General features: G+C 48.0%; 1 protein-coding gene across 1 annotated transcript in view; it reads left to right on the top strand.

Annotated features, from left to right (window-relative positions):
• Positions 1 to 21,129, top strand: part of LOC146811922 (uncharacterized) — a 232,925-nt gene that overhangs the window by 28,148 nt on the left and 183,648 nt on the right. The gene's annotated exons all lie outside the window — the stretch shown is intronic.

Here is a 21,129-nt window from a genome sequence, read left to right as displayed (position 1 = left end):
AGACTTTCAAAGGACGAATGTAGTTTCAGCAAAACTCAAGACCTGGCTCTTCCCATGAGGGTTCCTCCATATCTCCTTGCCTCCTCTCTGCAGACATGGGAAGCCCTTGGGCAGCCATGCTCTTTATAAATCCCCTAAACCTCTAGGCTGCTGTATACATCATTCTTCTCTTTCTACCCAACATTCTTACCTGTTGCTCAATTTTTTATTTTCTGTGTACCTTCCTTCTCTGACTTTTTCTCTCCTTTTTCTCCCCTTTTACACTTTATGTATGTCATCCAAATTTCTATCTCATTGTTACTGTAGCCCCGCTTTCTTTCACTTACAATTTTGTTTCTTGCCTTTCTGTTCTTACCCTTGTTCGCTCCTCTCTCCAACATATTCTGTTATCTCTCCTTGTGTGCTCTTTTCTGTATGGGTCCTTCTGTTTTCTTTCTCTCTCGCCTTATTTCTTCACATCCCATCACTTTCCTCATGTATCATTTCTATGTGTATTTAACTCTTTCTTCTTTCTTCTATCACCCTCCTCTATCTCTCTTCCTGTTTTTTCTTTCTCACCAGTGCCCTGTACCTCTTTTCGTTCAAGCGCCTCCATTTTCTAGGCTAGTCATTTGAATATACCTTATAGCAGTGCACTTCGAATCCCTAATTTTCAATGTTCAGCAGTACACCAGAAAAGAACGACTTTACCATGCACGTTTTGTTTATGCGCTTTATCTGATATATTTCAATTCTTATGAAACCTTTTCTTTTTTTTTTTTTTTGAGGTCCAGCTTTAGCCAACACCTTTTTGATTTTACTAAAATGTATACCTAAAATACTTACTTGTAGGGGCTTTCAGACATCTCTCTTCATCTATTGGTCTGTTGTTTCATTCATATTTCTTCCGCTCACTATAGCATAGAGCAGTGATACAAAGTACGGCCCAGCGGCTGCATGCACCCCTCCTGACCTTTACATGTGGCCCCGTGGGAAGCAGCAGCACTGAGCTGCTGTTTACTCGACTCAGCACTAACATGAACTTTTTTAAAATATACAACTAGCACTTATTTAAAGTTTAATAGCAGTTAGGGAAAGGAAGTAACCAGGCCCTTAACTTTAGGAACACCTTCATTTTTAACAGCAAACGTGTAAAAATAAAATAGTCTGTTTAAAATACAAAAAGTGTATTTCATTGACATGTAGAACCATTTCACTTTAGTAAATCAAATTATAGCAGTTAATTCAGAAGTATTTTTCTTAAAGTGATGGTTTTCAAACATGAATTTAGAAACGTTCATGCTTTCCCCCTCCATTCCTGACAACAATGCCAATAGTGATTAGATCCAAGGATAGGAAATGGTTTTGAACAGTATGCATCCTGAAATTGTGTATTTTGATTTCCTCTTATATGTGATAATGAAGAAAATTAAAGTGAATTAAGCATTTGCCTAGGGTCACACAATTTGGTCACATGGAGAAGCCGGGATTCATCCCGTGTTTTCTGGTTTCACATTACGCAGTTGAGTTTAGCCACTACATACACATGCTTTGCTTCCAATATACTGACTTTACACCCCCTGCTGACATCCGTGCAGCCCTCGGTCACACCAAAGACCAAACTTTGTGGCCCCCAGAAAAATCTTTGTGAGTACCCATGGCATAGAGCATGAACAATGGGTCAGCCATCAGCATTGTGCTCTATCACCGTTCCATTCAGTGCCAGGAATTACTATGACGATTTGGGGTTTTGAGACCCAAAAAGATTAACTGTTAACCAATGTTGTTAATATATATATTGATGATTCTTCAGCACCTACCTCAACAAAATGTTTCACAAAAAAAGTGACAAAACAAGCATTTAGAAAGTGAAAAGGCTGGTGGCCAACGCCGGACCTATTCGCTTTGCCAATGGTTATGTCTTGTACTTTATTCCTGTTACAATTTCAACGTTCAAAGATACATGTTTCTTTATTGCACAATTGTGGTGATTTGTGCTTTAGCAGATTTCTGCCATCTGTTCATTGATACATGTTTCATAAATTCAAGAATGCCATATAGGGTAGACCCAGATATCTGCAAAAGTCACTAGTGGACCATATACCCATATTAGAACTTGCCAAACTTTGTGTTACAGAGACCAACTCTTATGAAATTCACAAATGTTGTATTTTAGCAAGTTTTGCAAAATTTCTTGGCATTTCGTGAGTGCAAATTTGTTTTTAATTTTTGCCACTGGACACTAGTCTGAGCATAAAATGTCTTACAGGAAGAGCAAAACCACAGTAGAGGTAAATATTTCTTCAAACCAACCTCCTACTGGTTTCTGGTGGGGCTCTTGTACACAAGGCATTTCCTCACGTCCAATTCTCCTTCTCCTTGAATTACTAAAACACACATACAGACTACTAATAAGAAAAAAATTCTAATGTGACGGGCACTGTTCTTTGTCTTTGGAAAGCAAACCTCTTTCCAGAATATCACCATCGCTCGCTTTGCCATTTCATGTCATTCCATGTCATACCGTTAGTAACTTCCCTTTTCTGCTTTTGTTTTAATGGGAGCATGCAAGGCACGAAACACTGGTCAGACCCTGGATGGCTACACCTGTTTGTTCTACGTTTGTGGCCTCTTTTATTTTAAACCAAGATGCCAGGACACATTATGTAGCCCATATGGCTGTTTATTATTAAGAAAGTAAAAGCATGTGAAGCAATGAACAAAAAAAATTAACAAAACGGAGGCCAGTAAAATTATAAATGGCTCTCCGGCTTCAAGCAGGATGAGAGTGGCCTTTGGTCCCTCTGCTGCAGTGCAGTTGGCCCCTCTTACGGCAGCTGGCGGGGGCTGGAGCCCTTTCAGCCCAATGAGTGTTGCGCCCCTGTGCAAATGCCTGGTTCGTTTCAATTGAGTGCATCAATCATGTACTGCTGTCCCATGATGCAGACGCTTACATAGGTCTCAAAAAATACCTTACACGTTTTCAAAGCTTCTAAAATTCCTCTGACTCACAAGGTGAACTGGTATTTAATTATGTCGACAATCATACTAGTATGTTCCTCTTCAGCAATGAAATGGTGTTCTTTTTTAAAGTACCTCAGATTTGGCAGTATGGGTAGCTTAGTGCAAAAGAAGCCTCTCATGGGCGCATCAGGGGCTGGAATGCTATGGAGAGGGAAAAGCCTTCATGCCTCTCTCTGCATATTAAACATAGTTTTTTAAGAGGCACACACAATAGAAGATAAATACATACACATTTTTATCACTGCTTCTAAGTCTATACTGCACAATTAAAGAGACAACACATAATTTTTCCCTCTGAAAACAAAGAAAAACGGGCCTTTGGATTTACTTCTTCTAACAAACAAAATGAAAAGAAAATGCATTGAAGGCTAGTCACATTACTTCTGTTCCCTCATCACCATTAAAACAAAGACGGCAACTTTACATTTTGAGCACAGTAAAAAGAAACGCCCTGCAACAAGCTGTCTGCAAAGTTTAGACCGGACAACCTGCAGCGTTCTCAGAACAGGAGGTAGGAGAGCCCGGGATTAGCAACACAGAGGTTTCTAAGCCACCCACCTGACGAGGTGTTAACAAATGGCACTTGCATGGAAATCACTGAAGTTACTTTGCACAAAAAAGTATTTCTTTTTCTCACCGTACACCAATGAAACTCCAAAAAATAGTAATTGCCTATTTAATAGTGTAATGTGTTACATACCAACCCATGAACGTGATTTGCAAGTTCAATGTTAATTAATTGTCATTGGTAAAAAAAAGACAAAGCACAATCCCATAACTTATTAAACCAAATATAGTTACCAGGTAGGCTAAAAATGTCCAGAGGAAAGACTGAAGTACAAACTAAGATCATTTTAAAAGTGCTTATTCGATTTAAAGTAGGTCATTCAGCAGGCTGCATCAAATGGTGTGATAAGGAGGAATAAAGATTAATGAAACCTCTTTCTTGGACATTCTGTCCGATACAATAGTACTAAAGTGACTTCATACGCATATTTTCCCCGTTTTAGCAGTAAAAATGTCACTCATTTCTCCATTAGCACTGAACTACAATCCGGTTTTACTGTGTTTCTGTTTCTGCTAATTCATTAACAATTACTAATATCTTGTGCATAGTGGATATTAGTGCTGTTTGTGTGTATTATTACCTATTTAATTGCAAAGAAACATAAATCAGCTGTAAATAAAAAACAAGCACTGGCAAATCTGATTAGTCCTTCCTTTGAGACCTGTTGGATTCTATCCATGCTGCATGCACATCGTCCTTGATGCTGTGCAGCATGCATAAAGTGTTTTTTTTAAACAACCTCTTGATGTGCACCTGTTCATTATTTTGTAGTCACGTGCATCACACATGCCTGCCTACAAAATGGGTCGGGCTTTTAAAATTAGTTATGGTTCGTGATCAAAGTCAGATCAGTAACTAAAGAGAAAGATGCCAGGGAGGAGCGCCAAACCAAAACAGGTATGAGAGTGGACTGGGAAGCAAAACAGGGGATGCTGGTCATGGGAAATCAACACGGGGGAAACAACACTGGAGGGACAGAAGAGCACAATTGCAGACAAACCAGCATGGGGCGAGCACAGAAGCACGGGGAAGCACACGACAAGACCGAGCAACACAGAGGTGTGGAAAGCAACAGGCGGAATGGGGACAAGCACATGAATCATATAGTGGAATAGGAGCTCCTAAACAGTCACAATGGATCAATGCTATGCAGCCACATCTTCCCTTGTCTTTGTCATCAGGATTTTGTATTTACAGTGGAAGAAGTTGGCGTTATCTGGGGTGGAGGAGTAACTGAACCAGATATTGGTGAAGACTGAAAGATAGATATGTTAATGGAGGTCACAGGTAGTCTTAACTGCTCCATAGAGTATCAATAAAAACACACCGTAAGGCATTAGATGGGAAAGGTGATGATACTTAGTCCTCATGGGAGTAAAGAGAAGGAGGAACATGAAGTGGAGGCACAGTCGCAGGGTGGTAGGATCATCCATCACATGTTTATGAGCAGGTGGGCTTGAGAGCCTAGTTATGGAAAAGTCACTTGAGGGGGTTTTGATGCTGTTAAAGATATTATTATTAAGACATTATCATGCCATTGCAATAGCTGTTGATGGTGGTGGTTGAATTATGAGAGCTAGAGGAAGGTATAAGCTTCTGCCCATCAGATTGAGGTGGGGGCAGATCATATGGTAAGACCATATTGTTCCAAGCATTGGTGTCTGTGATGCAGAACAGGAGGTTGCTAGTGATTATCTCCTTTTAGGGCCAGATAATGAGTTACACAGTGCTTCATTTGAGCTGCTGGTTGCCAGTGGGAGTCACCGATACTCATTGTTAGGGGCTGACATTTATTTTTCCGCATCAGACATTAATTTATAGCAAGAGGGGGGAAAAGAAACAAAGCAGAAAGACGGAGGAAGAGAGACAAATCATGACAAGAGTTTCTAGTATTGGATTAAAGAGACATGAGGTAGATTTAAGAACACACAGCCTTGGTATTTGTGCAAAGACATTTAATTGCTACGTTCGCAGGTTCATGAGCAGAGCTCTGGACACTAGCACTTTTACAAAGGAAGCACTAGTTACACAGTAATGGTGGGGTATTAAATCCACAAGTAACACCACCCCAGTAATGCACAATTACTAGTTGGAATCCATGGAATGGGAAATACCATGTGGAACCAAATGTATCATTGCAAACCCACATGGAAATCCTATTTCTGGATGGTTTATTGCATACATTTATCACCTGCTCTGAATAGGAGGTACATATATGCAGGGGCTTCTGTATGGGGTGAGGTTGGAGCAAGGAGGGTGTAGAGAGTAGAGGGAGGTTGAGACAAGCTTTGATGGGTGAGCATTTAGTACTGGCCCAGCATGAAAAATAATCAGGGGATGTAGCTTGGCTGCTGCAGCCAAAGCCTTGAGTGGTTTTTTTTTTTTTTTTTTTTTTTTTTTTTTTTTTTTTTCTTGTGGAATTACCACTCACTAGAATCAGGTTCGATGTAGTAATTGTGGCCCACTCATGAATAGGTGGAGTAGAATTCCATACTGAAATTTCTCTCCACTTGGCTCATAATCAGGATCTTGGTGGGCTGACGTTGGTATTGTGGCTAAAGTTGTGGGGGTGTGCTGTTTTCCATAAATCCCATCATTCCAGTAGTTGCTATAGCAAGAGTTACTGTTCATACAGGAATTTATTGGGCCACTCATAATGAGGGTGTTGAAGTATTCCAAAGAACACTTACTTTGTTCTAAACAATCACCAAGGTATCATTTTTGAGTCAAGTGTTCCCATTGTTTCAATGACAGCCAGAGATTATTACCCTTGTCAGGGGAGCACTGCACCCCATTCACATGACAAAGGGACAGGAGGTTTATCTTGATGTGCAGGGTGGCCCAGCACTCAGCTGCCACTCCACTCTGGCAATTTACTTCACTCTAGACTACACCACCCCACTATATGACGCTCTATGCCACTATGAAATCCATTCTATGCCACTCTACAACACTTTATGCCACTCCACTGTACTATACTCTGTTACTTTAATCCACTCCACGACACTCTAGGCACACTCCAAGACACTCCACTCTTCAACACTCCACTCTATGCCACAGTATTTTACTCCACTTTACAACACTATGCTACTACATGCCACTCCACTCTACTACACTCCAGAACACTTTATTACACACACAAACACTCCATGCTATGCCACTCATATCTATGACATTTTACTCCATTCTGTGCTATGCCACTCCACTCCGCAACACTTTACTCCACTCCGCAACACTTTACTCCATTCCGCAACACTTTACGACACACCTCTGCGCCCCTCCATGTCACTCCACTCTGACACCCCACTCAACTCTACTCCACTCTACACTACACCACTCTATGCCACTTAACTCTAGGCCTTTCTGCTCCACTCTGTCACTCCACTCTAATCCACTGTGTGACTCTACTTCACGCTACAACACTCCATTCTATGACACTCTATGCCACTCTCCGACACTCTATGCCACTCCACACCACTTTGCTCCACTCTAAGCCACTCCACGCCAGGACACTTTACTCAACTCTACGCCCCTCCACTCTACGCCCCTCCACTCTACGCCCCTCCACTCTACACCCCTCCACTCTACACCCCTCCACTCTACACCCCTCCACTCTAGGCCCCTCTGCTCAACAACCCTCCACTCTATGACACTGTTCCACTCTACACTCCTCCACTCTGCGACATTCCACTCTATACTAGGGGTGGGAGGTGAACTCTGCTCTGCTGGCAGAGCTTGCAAAGATTTCTCACTCCTCTTGGAGCATGAAGTTTGGTAAATAAACTCTGCTTCCCGTGTAGCAGAGTTTACCAGCGCCGCCGCCAGCCCACCCCTGCTTGAGACCAATGTCACTATGGCCTCCTCTCTAACGATCAGGCACCCCACAGCATCTTCTCTAGAAAGTAAGGAGTCCCAGCACTACCTTCCCTAAAGCCCTAGGTTCCAGAAACCTAGCTCAATTTTTGGAGCCCCAACACCAACCGCCCCCCAAACCCGAATATAGGTGAGAGATACAGCGAAGTGCTTGCTGTCTTCCTTTAATAAGGGACTAGGACGATGTCTTGCCTGGAGTGGTAGCATTGGCAGCACCCTGTTAAAACTACTGGTGGCAGTACTTTTACCCCCATTCCCATCTCCACTCCAAACACCAAAGAGCAAACCTACCCTTCCCCCATTCTCTCGCTACACTAGAGCTCAGAGGTGCCTGCCCTTTGCATCGCCCCTTTAAGCCCAGTGATCTTAGACATGGCTGTGAGAAGTTGGCCTGATATGTAGTGCTCACTATTCTAGTGATCACTGTGTATCATTCCAAACGACACTTATTGATGATTGGTTGCAAGTCAACCTTATAGACCAGCTATCCTAGTAGCGTGGATACGAGCAGTCTTAGGCTAAACTCTAGAGGGCGTGTTAAGCCAGCTGTTTACCATCACATATACCCCTTGAACACCAAGTGAAAGGACACCACACAAGTTGTTATGAAAATAAAGGATATTTATTTATAACAAGACTACCCTGGCTCTTTATGAGTCAGGGAGCTAAGCACAATACAAAACTCTTAGGAAAATACTTCTGGTTGCACAATTTACACAAATGCCCGAGGGCACGAAACCATTACACTGCAAGTGGAAGGGGAGAGGTTAGAAAGTCTAAAGTTACTGATTCCGGAGTGATCCGATCAGGGGGACTTAAACGAAAAAGGAACTGGACACTTGTAAAGCGAACCTGCGATGGAGCACCGAAATGCTCGTGTTACCTAGCCCAGAGGCTGCGGCTGTGGAAGGTTCGGCAAGATGTCGGAAGTCCTCGTTGTAGTCTCAGGAGCCTGAAAGAAGAGTTGCTGGCAGGCGACCAGTGTCGATATTCAGCGAGATCCAAGCCTGGATCGGTGATGAAGGAAACCTGAAAGCAGAGGGGACTCAGTTCTCAACCGCTAGCCAGCGATCGTGTGGGTACCAGGAGGGTACCGGCTGAAGTCACCTCGACCAGGTGAGTGGATGACGTCGGACTCGGCTGTTCCTCGGTCTAGGAGGCGCGGCGGCGACCAGGATGGAGGGCGAGCTGTCCCACGAAGGTGTCTGCTGTCGATGATGCTGGGCCCAGGAATGGGGCAGCGGATCTTGGCAGTGGCAAGCCCACGTGGTGGAGTCAAGATGGTGTCTGGAGTGGACTAGGAGAGTCCGTGGTACTCCTCTGTTGGAGGGGAGCAAGAGCCAGTCTGGAGCAACCAGACTAGTGATGAAACAATCGTGGTGCGTCGTGAAGAGGGCCACAAGCCGGTCGGCAAGTGGTCGAACAACGCGGTGAACAGCAAGGAGCGGAAGGGCCCCCACGCAGATCTCGGGGATGCTGGGGAGGCAGGGTTAGGGCTTCTCAAACCCTAGGTGCACTCACTCGAGGGTCCCTCGGTGGGCGTGCTAGATAAGCGTCGTGCAGGTTCTGAAGATGGCCGGTCCCGCAGGTCTCGTCACACCTACGACTCTCAGCTGGGCTGATGAGGTAGGTAAAAGGTCAGAGATGGCAGGGACTCGGGTCTCGTCGAGCTGGGCAGTCTTGATCCGTAGGAGAGACTTACAGCAAACCGCAAGCGCTTAGGTGGTGCCTGCTGGTGCAGGGTGGCTACTCCTTAGCCACAAGGGAGAGTCTTCAGAAATAGTCAAGAGTTCCTTTCGCGGAAAGTAGTTCAAGATTCAGAGTTATCCGATTATCTGATTATCCAATTTGGGAAGGGGACTCACTCCTACCTTTATTCTAAGAAAAGGGGTTGGCCCGTGACTAGGTTCTACCTATGGGTGGAGCCAGGAGGGGGGTGGTTACACCCCTATCCTTTGTCCGGCTTCGCGCCAGCTCAGGGGCTGGTGTGCCCCCGAAACTGGTTTGAGCCGGGCTATGCACAGTGAGCACCGGGGTGCCACTTGCAATCACCTTCCTTTCTGCCCTGCCTACCTGGGATACACAAACCCTGTCTGGGATGGTGCTAACACCGCCCTCGACAGGAAACCCTTTGTCCAAACTCCCTTCGCTGGAAGGTCTCCCAGCAGTAGGAGGTCAGACTTGTGTCTGGTGGCAGTATCCATTTTGTGATGCTGAGGCTTGAGTCAACTTTAACCGGGGTTCAAGGTTACTTCCATGTCGTGCCCCTCTAGAAGGGGGGGAATGCTAACCCCGTCGCCAGAACTAGCGAGGGGTTCGTATTCCAATTCGTATGACACCTTACTCGACATGTGTAGGTGATGCGATGCCAAAGTTAGCAAATAACCGCAAGGATTATAATGCATTTAAAATAGTTGGCCCGCGTCACCATGGAACGGCTATTAGGACTTGGTTCCGCAAGCCGTCGACGGGCTCAGCTCGCGCCAGAGCACCATCCCACATGACTCCCTGCACTCTGCCTTCAGGATTGATAAGGCCTGCCATAGGAGTGACTGATAGGAATCCATGTGTCCATTTTAGGGTTAGGTGTAGGAATACTACACCTACAGCAACGGGTGATTACACCACGTGGCCCCAGCTGTCGTGCAGCCAGTTGTGTCAGATTTGGGCGGCCAGTCCAGGGGTGGCATAATACATGCTGCAGCCCCTGGTAGGCCCTGGGTACACCGATGCCCTGGATACCTGTGGTATGCTGAGACAGGGACTGACAAGGCGGCCCAGTTCCAATTAGTGGATGCACCTAATGTACATGTGTGTTAATTTCGAGAGAGAACAGCTAGGCTGGGGGTCTGATTGGCAGGCCCACAGCCGGAGGAAGTCGTAAACCAATGAAGCAAAAGCAAAGAATCTGGGTGATCATAGGATTGCAGACCCTACTCTCCTACATGACCCCCCCCCAAACTTTGGGACAATAAGCTAACCTTGACCAGGTGAGTCTTCTTGCTCTAAGTGGAAATACCTGGAGAGCCCATCTGCATTGCCATGATCAGTGCCAGGTCTATGCTCCACTGTGAAGTCCATCCCCTGTAGGGAAATGGACCACCGAAGTAGTTTGGGGTTTTCACCCTTCATTTGATTTAGCCACAAGAGGGGCTTATGGTCGGTCTGAATATTGAAGTGAGTGCCAAACAAGTATGGCCTCAACTTCTTCAGGGCCCAAACCACAGCAAAGGCCTCCCTCTCAATAGCTGACCAATTCTTCTCTCTGGGGGTCAGCCTCCTGCTAATAAAAGCTATGGGCTGGTCATGACCATCAAAATTCAGTTGAGATAGAACAGCTCCCACACCCAGCTCCGAAGCGTCTGTTTGGACAATGAATGGTCTGGAGTAGTCTGGACTCTTTAGGATAGGTGCTGTGCACATGGCCTGCTTTAGGTCATCGAATGCCTTCTGACAGCTTGCTGTCCACTGAACTTTTTTTGGCATCTTTTTACTTGTCAGGTCGTTTAGCGGGGTCACAATGGATCCATAATTTCTGACAAATTTCCGGTAATAACCAGTCAGGCCCAAGAAAGCTCGAACCTGAGTCTGGGTGGTTGGAGGAGCCCAGTCCTGGATGGCCTGTATTTTGCTCTCCAATGGTTGGACCTGACCCCCTCCTACAAGGTGGCCCAGGTATACAACCTGTGTCTGCCCTATCTGGCACTTAGTGGCCTTGATAGTGAGGCCTGCCCTTTGCAGGGCCTCTAACACTTTCCTCAGGTGGACCAGGTGATCCTCCCAGGTGGAGCTAAAGACAGCGATATCGTCCAGATACGCCGCGCAGAAGTCGTCCAACCCAGTGAGAACTCGATTCACCAGCCTTTGGAAGGTGGCAGGTGCATTTTTCAAACCAAAGGGCATTACCACGAACTGATAATGCCCACCCGGGGTAGAAAATGCTGTTTTGGGCTTGGCCTCCTCAGCTAACCTGATTTGCCAATACCCAGCTGTCAGGTCAAACGTACTTAAGTAGCTGGCCGAAGCCAACCGGTCGATAAGTTCGTCTGCCCTTGGTATTGGGTGGGCGTCAGTCTTAGTGAATGCATTGAGACCTCTGTAGTCCACGCAAAACCTCATCTCCTTCTTACCGCCCTGGGTGTGAGGTTTCGGCACGAACTACGGGACTAGCCCAGGGGCTGTCCGAGGGTTCAATGACTCCCAGCTCCAACATTTTCTGCACCTCCGTCTTGATGCAGTCTGACGTGATCAGGTTGCCGATAGATTTTACTCTTTACGGGTAGACTGTCCCCAGTGTCGACCTCATGGGTACACCAATTGGTCTGACTGGGTGTCAGAGAGAACATATGTCGAAAGGATTGAAGAACCTGTTTACAATCCTTTTGTTGATGTCCAGAGAGGCTGCCACAAAAGACAACACCATCTACTGACCCATCGTCAGGGTTCTGAGAGAGCAGGTCTGGGAGAGGGTCACTCTCCTCCTCCTGTCCCTCATCTGTGGCCATGAGCAAGCCCATGCCCTCCCTGTCGACATATGCCTTGAGCCTGTTTACATGGAGCACCCTGTGGGGGCTCCGGGGAGTTCCCAGGTCTACCAGGTAGGTGACCTCTCCCTTTTGCTCAATGATTGTGTGGGGCCCAGACCATTTGTCTTTGAGTGCTGCCGGGGCCACTGGCTCCAGCACCCACACCTTCTGTCCAGGCTGGTACACAGTCAGGACAGCCTTTTGGTCGTGCCAAGCTTTCTGTAATTCTTGGCTCGCCTCAAGGTTTTTAGATGCCTTTTCCATGTACTCCGCCATCCGCGAGCGGAGACCGAGTACATAGTCCACAATGTTCGATGCCGGCTTTCTGAGAGGTCTCTCCCATCCTTCCTTTACCAAACAAAGGGGTCCCCTTACAGGATGTCCGAACAGAAGCTCAAAAGGGCTGTAGCCAACCCCCTTCTGCGGGACCTCTCTGTAGGCGAACAAGAGGCAGGGTATCAGGACATCCCATCTCCGCCGAAGCTTTTCAGGTAGTCCGTGAATCATCCCTTTTAGGGTCCTGTTGAATCGCTCAACAAGCCCATTGCATTGTGGGTGATAGGGTGTAGTGAACTTGTAGTTGACACCACACTCCTTCCACATTGCAGTCAGATATCCCGACATGAAGTTTGCACCTCTGTCTGAGACGACCTCCTTAGGGAAGCCCACTCTGGAGAACACTCCAAGTAGGGCCCGTGCCACCACAGGTGCTGTAGTGGTCCTAAGTGGAATAGCTTCAGGATATCTAGTGGCGTGGTCCACCACCACCAGTATAAACTTGTGCCCTGATGCTGTCTGGGGTTCCATTGGTCCGACAATGTCGATCCCCACTCGTTCAAAGGGTACCCCCACCACCGGTAGTGGTATGAGGGGGGCCTTTGTCATGCCACCTGACTTACCACTGGCTTGGCAAGTGACACAGGAGCGGCAAAACTCCTTCGTATCCTCGGACATGTGGGGCCAGTGACAGTGTGGAACAATTCTGTCCCAAGTCTTATTCTGGCCTAAGTGACCTGCAAGGGGAATCTCGTGGGCCAAGGTGAGAAGGAAACCTCTCAGAGACAAGGGGATGACCAGCCTCCTGGTCGCACCAGGTTTGGGGTCTCTTGCCTCGGAGTACAGGAGTCCATCGTCCCAGTACACTTTGTGGGTACCTGTGGCGTTCCCTGCAGCCTCAGCAGCAGCCTGCTGTCTGAGGGGTTCAAGGGAGGGGCAGTCTAACTGTGCCTTCCCCAGGTCTTCCCTGGAGGGTCCCCCTGAGCCCAGAAACTCAACCTGACCAGGTTCAAGCTGTTTCGGCTCAGTTTCCCTCAGTTCTTTAAGGTCAGCCTCCTCGGAGACTTGATCCACGACCTGGGGCAAGGGGGAAGGCGAAGCCTTACCCTTACTGCTCCTCTTCTTGGAAGGTGTCTGGTCCGTTCTTCCAGGATCCAGCACCTGTTCAGCGGGGCATCTTTTGGCCTGTGACCTGGTCACAGCAAGGACATGTGCTGGCAAGCCTAACATTTCCATGTGAGTCCTCTGCTCCACTTCTGACCATTGTGACGTTTCCAAATCATTGCCCAACAGACATTCTACGGGGAGGTCTGAACTAACCACAACCTTTTTCGGGCCACTTACCCCTCCCCAGGAGAAATCAACAACTGCCATACTGTGATTGGTAGTGACGTTGCTGGCATTGGTCACTAGGTAACTGGTACCTAGCATGATCTGTCCAGGGTCCACAAAGTTAGGCGTCACCATGGTGACACTGGCACAAGTGTCCCTGTAGGCCTGAGCCACTTTTCCATTGATCAAAGGTGTCTGTCTGTATTTGCCCAAAGTATTGGGACTGGCATCAGGGGACATATCCATATCCCCTGTACAGACAAGGACGGCCTGAGTGAGCGTGCCGACTAAGTCGTCACTCCCCTCGGTTCCCAAGGTTAACCCAACTAATGCCTTGGGAGGCGCACTACCACTGCTGACTGTACTAGGGGGTGCAGGTGCCTTAGGGGCTGCAGTGGTAGGAATTTGCCCTCCTTTCTTGGTGCACTCACTAAACCAGTGAGTCTTACTTTTACAGTATTGGCACCACCTTTTTGACTGACCTTCTTGAGTCTTCTTCTTCTGTGAAGCCTGACCCCCACCCTCTTTGGTTTGTTGGGGACCTGTCGAAGACTTCTGGTCATTTTGTTCGTTCTTGTTACCCTTTTGGTCTGCTTTCTTCTGACCACCCTGGTTCTGGTTCTGCTTGACCCTTGTTCTGACCCATCTGTCTGCCTTCTTTCCCAATTCTTGGGGAGAGGTCAGATCCGAGTCGACAAGGTGCTGATGCAACAATTGGTTCTGACAGTTGTTTAAAATCTGTTCTCGCATGATAAGATTGTACAATCCTGTGTAATCAGTAACCTTGCTACCCAGTAACCAGCCTTCCAAAGCCTTAGTGGCACAATCAACAAAGTCAGTCCAATCCTGAGACTGAATTTTCTGGGTGTCCCGGAACAGCACCCGGTACTGTTCCGTGGTTAAGCCGAACCCATCAATCAGTGTGTTCTTCAGGACTTGGTAGTTGTTAGCGTCCTCAGCTCTAGTAGTGAGGAGCTTGTCCCTTCCTTTACCTTCAAAGGAAAGCCACAGTATAGCTGCCCACTGACTTGGGGGGACGCACTGGACAGTGCAGGCCCTCTCCAAGGCAGTTATCCACTTGTGGATGTCGTCCCCTTGTTTAAAGGGGGGCACTATTTTACTCAGGTGTCTAGTGTCTATACCCCTGTCTTTCTCTCTATTGAGAATGCTGCCACCAGTGGGATCTAACCCACTTAATTTCTGCTCTCGGGCCAGGGCAAGTCTTTCTTTGGCGAGGGCAAGTTCTTCCCGCTCGATCCTCAGATTGACTTCCCTCATCTTCGCTTCATGCTCCCTTCTATGAGGGGATGTCATTCCTCTCTGAGAAGATGCCTGAGAGACATGTGTATGAACCGATCTGCCAGAGCCTCCGGAGAGAGACCTAGCTCGTCCGTTCCCAAGGTTAGGCCTGCTCGAGCGTGGGCCCGGGGCTCCCCCAGTTCCATTCTCATGCCTGCTTAAGTTGGTCCTCGTAAGCCTGCCGACTACCACTGGACCTTTGTCTGCCTCGTCTCCTGATAACTCCCCCTCGTCGTCCTCCTCTGTGTGGAGGTCGGGGTCACCGAGGGTTCCCTCTAAGGGAGGCATGTTCCCATCTGCACTGGGGGGACCTGTGTTAGAGGACCTCCTAGCATCGTACGCCTCTAAGAGACCTATCAGAATTGCGATGGTAGGGTTAGAACCCTGGTTTAGCTTCCTGGAGGCACACAGTTGTCTCATCTCCTTGAAGCTAAGAGTTGCATATCGTGACACGACCTGTGGAGGGTCACTGACCACTAAGGGAGTCTGCGAGGACTCTCCGTGGACCGACATGCTTGTCTAGTGAGGTGTAAGTGATGCACCTACCTACACTATGTGTTTACCTACTGATCCCTTGCTAAGAGTTGTAGTCAGGGTGTGCTAAGCCCTGTTACACTACAACAGCCGGTTCAGTAGAACTCGGAGTATTCTAAGTTAAGTTATATGTACCTGGGTACTTATGTGATCTTTCACTGCGATATTCTTAGGACACGTGTGTGGTAAAACAGCAAGCTCAAATCCCAACCGCTGCTCACCAATGTGAGAAGTTGGCCTGATATGTAGTGCTCACTATTCTAGTGATCACGGTGTATCATTCCAAACGACCCTTATTGATTGGTTGCAAGTCAACCTTATAGACCAGCTATCCTAGTAGCGTGGATACGAGCAGTCTTAGGCTAAACTCTAGAGGGCGTGTTAAGCCAGCTGTTTACCATCACATATACCCCTTGAACACCAAGTGAAAGGACACCACACAAGTTGTTATGAAAATAAAGGATATTTATTTATAACAAGACTACCCTGGCTCTTTATGAGTCAGGGAGCTAAGCACAATACAAAACTCTTAGGAAAATACTTCTGGTTGCACAATTTACACAAATGTCCGAGGGCACGAAACCATTACACTGCAAGTGGAAGGGGAGGGGTTAGAAAGTCTAAAGTTACTGATTCCGGAGTGATCCGATCAGGGGGACTTAAACGAAAAAGGAACTGGACACTTGTAAAGCGAACCTGCGATGGAGCACCGAAATGCTCGTGTTACCTAGCCCAGAGGCTGCGGCTGTGGAAGGTTCGGCAAGATGTCGGAAGTCCTCGTTGTAGTCTCAGGAGCCTGAAAGAAGAGTTGCTGGCAGGTGACCAGTGTCGATATTCAGCTAGATCCAAGCCTGGATCGGTGATGAAGGAAACCTGAAAGCAGAGGGGACTCAGTTCTCAACCGCTAGCCAGCGATCGTGTGGGTACCAGGAGGGTACCGGCTGAAGTCACCTCGACCAGGTGAGTGGATGACGTCGGACTCGGCTGTTCCTCGGTCTAGGAGGCGCGGCGGCGACCAGGATGGAGGGCGAGCTGTCCCACGAAGGTGTCTGCTGTCGATGATGCTGGGCCCAGGAATGGGGCAGCGGATCTTGGCAGTGGCAAGCCCACGTGGTGGAGTCAAGATGGCGTCTGGAGTGGACTAGGAGAGTCCGTGGTACTCCTCTGTTGGAGGGGAGCAAGAGCCAGTCTGGAGCAACCAGACTAGTGATGAAACAATCGTGGTGCGTCGTGAAGAGGGCCACAAGCCGGTCGGCAAGTGGTCGAACAACGCGGTGAACAGCAAGGAGCAGAAGGGCCCCCATGCAGATCTCGGGGATGCTGGGGAGGCAGGGTTAGGGCTTCTCAAACCCTAGGTGCACTCACTCGAGGGTCCCTCGGTGGGCGTGCTAGATAAGCGTCGTGCAGGTTCTGAAGATGGCCGGTCCCGCAGGTCTCGTCACACCTACGACTCTCAGCTGGGCTGATGAGGTAGGTAAAAGGTCAGAGATGGCAGGGACTCTGGTCTCGTCGAGCTGGGCAGTCTTGATCCGTAGGAGAGACTTACAGCAAACCGCAAGCGCTTAGGTGGTGCCTGCTGGTGCAGGGTGGCTACTCCTTAGCCACAAGGGAGAGTCTTCAGAAATAGTCAAGAGTTCCTTTCGCGGAAAGTAGTTCAAGATTCAGAGTTATCCGATTAGCTGATTATCCAATTTGGGAAGGGGACTCGCTCCTACCTTTATTCTAAGAAAAGGGGTTGGCCCGTGACTAGGTTCTACCTATGGGTGGAGCCAGGAGGGGGGTGGTTACACCCCTATCCTTTGTCCGGCTTCGCGCCAGCTCAGGGGCTGGTGTGCCCCCGAAACTGGTTTGAGCCGGGCTATGCACAGTGAGCACCGGGGTGCCACTTGCAATCACCTTCCTTTCAGCCCTGCCTACCTGGGATACACAAACCCTGTCTGGGATGGTGCTAACACCGCCCTCGACAGGAAACCCTTTGTCCAAACTCCCTTCGCTGGAAGGTCTCCCAGCAGCAGGAGGTCAGACTTGTGTCTGGTGGCAGCATCCATTTTGTGATGCTGAGGCTTGAGTCAACTTTAACCGGGGTTCAAGGTTACTTCCATGTCGTGCCCCTCTAGAAGGGGGGAATGCTAACCCCGTCGCCAGAACTAGCGAGGGGTTCGTATTCCAATTCGTATGACACCTTACTCGACATGTGTAGGTGATGCGATGCCAAAGTTAGCAAATAACCGCAAGGATTATAATGCATTTAAAATAGTTGGCCCGCGTCACCATGGAACGGCTATTAGGACTTGGTTCCGCAAGCCGTCGACGGGCTCAGCTCGCGCCAGAGCACCATCCCACATGACTCCCTGCACTCTGCCTTCAGGATTGATAAGGCCTGCCATAGGAGTGACTGATAGGAATCCATGTGTCCATTTTAGGGTTAGGTGTAGGAATACTACACCTACAGCAACGGGTGATTACACCACGTGGCCCCAGCTGTCGTGCAGCCAGTTGTGTCAGATTTGGGCGGCCAGTCCAGGGGTGGCATAATACATGCTGCAGCCCCTGGTAGGCCCTGGGTACACCGATGCCCTGGATACCTGTGGTTTGCTGAGACAGGGACTGACAAGGCGGCCCAGTTCCAATTAGTGGATGCACCTAATGTACATGTGTGTTAATTTCGAGAGAGAACAGCTAGGCTGGGGGTCTGATTGGCAGGCCCACAGCTGGAGGAAGTCGTAAACCAATGAAGCAAAAGCAAAAAATCTGGGTGATCATAGGATTGCAGACCCTACTCTCCTACAATGGCTTCCCTACTTTCACAGTTTTGCTAGTGCCCTTTCCAACAATCTCCCCTGCAACCGTTTTCTTTGTTTCTCGCCGTTACTACATAACACAACTATATTGTAAGCATTTTTACCTAAAAACGGCATATCAGCCTCTAGTTTCACGCCAACCAAAACTGCATAGAGCACATGAGTCCTTGGGTCCTGAATCACTGGTTGCAGAATGCGACCAATGAACGCCACACTGTGGTTGGAAAAAAATTAATAGTCAATGGGGCAGCCATTTTGTACTAGTCAATATCGGAAACACATTAGTTAAACCGTACATAGGATACCCATAAGGCATTTGCAGCCGCCATTAGCAATCTGCTTGTCGAACAATGGTATTGGCTGCAAAAGTTAATGGAGTAGAGCAAGTGATTGGCAGGGGAAATGTGATCTTGGGTTAGTGGGTTGATCCCATTAGAGGAATGATCATTGTTAGAACTGGGGGTCTCTAGTTGGCAGAGGTAGGTACCTTTGACCAATTAGGGACCCTTGCTTTTAAGTCTGGGAAAGGGGATTACACTACTGAATAACCCCTGCTCATCCCCTTGGTAGCTTGGCACGAGCAGACAGGCTTATCTCAGAGGCAGTGTGTTAAGCATTTGTGAACACATACAGTAATACAGTGAAAACACTACAGATGGACACCACACAGGTTTAAAAAAAATAAGAATTCTTTATATAAACACATGACCACAGACAACAAAAATCCACAATACTGTATTTAAAATAGACTTAAAGACGGTAGAAGTCACTTAATTCAAGGTGATGATAAATGCGAAAAAGTTCTCACAAAAGTACCTGGATGCGTAGCAAAACAAACAAAAGGTTCGCAGGGATGGAGATGCGTCGGTTCCTTGCTTCAGGGGAGACGATGCGTCGCGCCTCAATGCTTGCGCAGGCATAGGGGCTGCATCTTGGTCCTTACTGGAGAGGAGGTGATGCGTATATTCTCGTACTGCGTTCCGGTTGCGATGCGACAAGATGGCGCCTCGATGCAATGTGATGATCGGTTGCGATGCGATAAGATGGTGCCCTTGATGCGACGACGATGCATGCACGCCCGGCGGCCGTGCGGCAAACTCTGTAACTTTGGAGCCGCGACAGGCCCTGCGACACGCTTCTCCGGTAATGCGTCGGGTAACAGCGTTGACGAAGGCATGCTTCTCTGGTGATGCGGCGGCAACTTTGCGGTGGCGACATGCTTCTCTGGCGATGCGACGGTAGCAGCTGCAACTGTGACACGCTTCTTCTTGTTGAGTCGCGGTTCCAGCTCCCAGCGACACACAGGCTTCTGCAGACAGAATTCCCAGCAAGGAAATTCAGAGGGGAGCTGGTGGTGAAGTCTTTTGTCCCTCAGACTTCAGCAGGAGGCAAGCACAAGTTCAAGCCCTTGGAGTAATATTCTGCAAGATGATGAAAATCCTTTGAAAGTTCCTTCTCCTCTCATTGGCACTGAAGACACCACTGTAGGCAAACCCAGCAACACAGCACACTGGCAGGGGGTCAGTACAGCTTCCTTGGTTCTTCTCCCTGGCAGAAGTTTGCCTTGTTGTTCCAGAAGTGGTCTAAAGTTCTGGGGTCTGGGTCCCCGTTTTTAGACTCATATATTCTTTTTCTCCTCTGAAGGCAGAGAGGCCTTCGCCTAGTCCAAACAAGTTCTGGTCAGTCCTGGAGCACTTTGTTTACATGACTCCATCTTTCCTTTGCCAGTGTAGGCCAGGGACATCAGACGCACCACAGGAGGTGGAACCAGCATTGTGGGGGGGAAGGTACAACCCTATTCAGAACCAGGTTCAACTCCTCCCCTCACTCTCATGTAGATCTCTCTATTCAGCCTTGTGCTGACTCACCCTGTCTCCTGAAATCCCCCAGCCCCTGTCACTCAAACTCCAGACAAGGAATACACAACCTAGCAGCGGCAGGCGTGTGTAGTTAGGCAAGAAAATACCTACTTTCTAAAAGCGGTATTTTCAAACACAGAATGTTAAAACCAACTGCACTAAAAGATGTATTTTATCATTCTGAGTTCAGGCATACTAAACTCAAATTTCTACCATGTTCCCTGGGTCAGTTAGGATTATAAGATGTTATAATCAAACTGCCCATTCTGGCCTATGGGGACTGGTAGCCTTGCAATAGTGAAAAACAAAAATGGCTGTAATTCACTATTAGGACATGCCACACACACCAGGGCATGTCCTACCTTATACTTACAATGCACCCTGCCCTTGGGCCTACCTTAGGGGTGTCTGATATGAAGAAAAGGGAAGGCTTAGGGACAGGTTAGTGGGTGCACTTACCCAGTCAGCATGGCAGTACAAGACTGCACACAGGCTCTGCAATGGCAGGCCTGAGACACACTTTACAAGCTGCTTCTGTGAGTGGCACAACCAGTGCTGCAAGCCTACCAGCAGCATTTGATTTACAAGCCCTGGGCACACATGGTGCACTATACTAGAGTCTGACAAGTAAATCAAATAACCCAATCATTGAGTCACTAATCAATACATCAATTTAACATAGGGAGCACTTTCACTGTGGCACTGAATAGCAGTGGCACAGTGCCCAAAGCATCTAAACCAGCAAAACCTATCAAAAACACAGGAGGCAATCAGAAGAAATCATTAGCAAAGTTTTAGCCTCACATTACATTTCAGTAGGGTGGAGTGGAACTCCGTGTAATTCCAAAGAGTTTTTATGCAACTCCATGGAATTCCACATAGTGCAACTCTGCAAACTCTGGCCAACCCTACACTACACCCTTCCGCTCTATGACCCTCCACTCTGACACTCCACTCTACGACCCTCCACAGCACTCGACAACACTCTGACATTCCATGACATTCTATGCCACACCACTCTATCACGCGCCGCCACTACATTCTAGGATACTCTTTGA

This window comes from Triturus cristatus, chromosome 7 (assembly GCF_964204655.1).
Source record: "Triturus cristatus chromosome 7, aTriCri1.1, whole genome shotgun sequence".
Lineage (NCBI taxonomy): Eukaryota > Metazoa > Chordata > Amphibia > Caudata > Salamandridae > Triturus > Triturus cristatus.
The sequence above is the reverse complement of the archived record's forward strand: the minus strand, read 5'-3'. Positions and strand labels throughout refer to the sequence as shown.